The sequence below is a fragment of the Penaeus monodon genome, chromosome 19 (genome assembly GCF_015228065.2).
Source record: "Penaeus monodon isolate SGIC_2016 chromosome 19, NSTDA_Pmon_1, whole genome shotgun sequence".
In the NCBI taxonomy this organism is placed as follows: domain Eukaryota; kingdom Metazoa; phylum Arthropoda; class Malacostraca; order Decapoda; family Penaeidae; genus Penaeus; species Penaeus monodon.
This window is the reverse complement of record NC_051404.1, coordinates 14,496,984-14,498,380: the sequence shown is the minus strand read 5'-3', so window position 1 is coordinate 14,498,380 and position 1,397 is coordinate 14,496,984.

Below are 1,397 nucleotides of genomic sequence, written 5' to 3'. Positions count from 1 at the left end.
GTCTCGTCAATATTTCGCTCTAATTTGATTAAACTTCACTCGATTAATAACATCGACATATAACGGCATCTTTGTAAATATTCTGCACAAATCATGCCTTTTTTAGTGCTGTATATTTGCATTTATTGCCTTTCTATCTTGCGCTACTATGTTCCTTTTCCAGGAGACATGTTAGATACTTGTTTCCTTAATAAATTACCATTTCTCTTCTCTTTACAGAACAGAGTGAACGCGGGAGGTGTGAAAAAATAACCATGTGAATAAAACAGAGAAATTAGTACGAAAAAAAGTGTACATGGAATAGACTATATACGTGTATACTTTTCAATAACCAATTTATAAACGAAGAAAATATCAAATAGGTGATAGATAAACTTCATCAAAACCAGAGGAAGGTAATAAGAGTGAGCTCGACTGTTTATCGAGATCCTGAGATTTCCACTATGGTTCTTGGCGTTATAACAGATGTTCTTCTCCTCATTGTTCCCATCTTACTAACGATGTACTTGATAAGGAAGAACAGGAGAAAGTCCGCAAGAACACTGTAGTGAAGATATTTATTTAGAGGTTTCATTATCTGATAATGCATTAAATATTTATTGTCAGACACATGTAACTCGATGGCAATTGTTGCATTTTACATTGATATGTCTGTACGCAATGCCTGTCATATGTATTTCGACAGAATGTTTGGACATGTCACGTGTACTTCGCCACTGCCTGTCTGTTTCTCTTTCTTATTATGATATTTGGTAATAACTGGCAGTTTTCAAAGACAATTTAATCTTTCCCATAATGCTCTCGTCTGCATTTCAAGGTAAACTTGTACCACTGAATTTGTTAACATAGTAATATGTAAATAAACCTGAGAACAAAGACTGCGGTGTAGTTTCAGCACCTATTTGTTAGCTTGGTTTATTATGAAGAAGAGGGGATGGCGTGAAAGGGAGTGCAGGGGATAGAAAGAGATAAAACAGATAATAACGAGGGGAGGGTGGAAGGAGATAAGGAAGGTTGAGGAGAATATGAGAAAAAAGGGAGCAAGAGAGAAGAGAGATGGAACAGCGTGTGTATTGTTATATCTACAACTTTTATCATAAATTCTCCATTAACATTGCAACTATCAACGGTTTCACAGTTTTGCTACTATATCTCTTATGTATATTTCAAAATCATCATTACCATGTGATGTTATTATTGATGATATTTTATCATCATCACTTTTTAATATCATATGATAGTGATCACACACATTCATCATTTTCAGCCCTTGCAACACCAAGAGAAAAAATAAATTAATAAACTTTTGAGAAAATGATACAACTAATTATTATCCTTTTCTATAATTTCACTTCCTCCTGGGATTAGAATAATCAAGAAAGAAGAACAAGTACTTG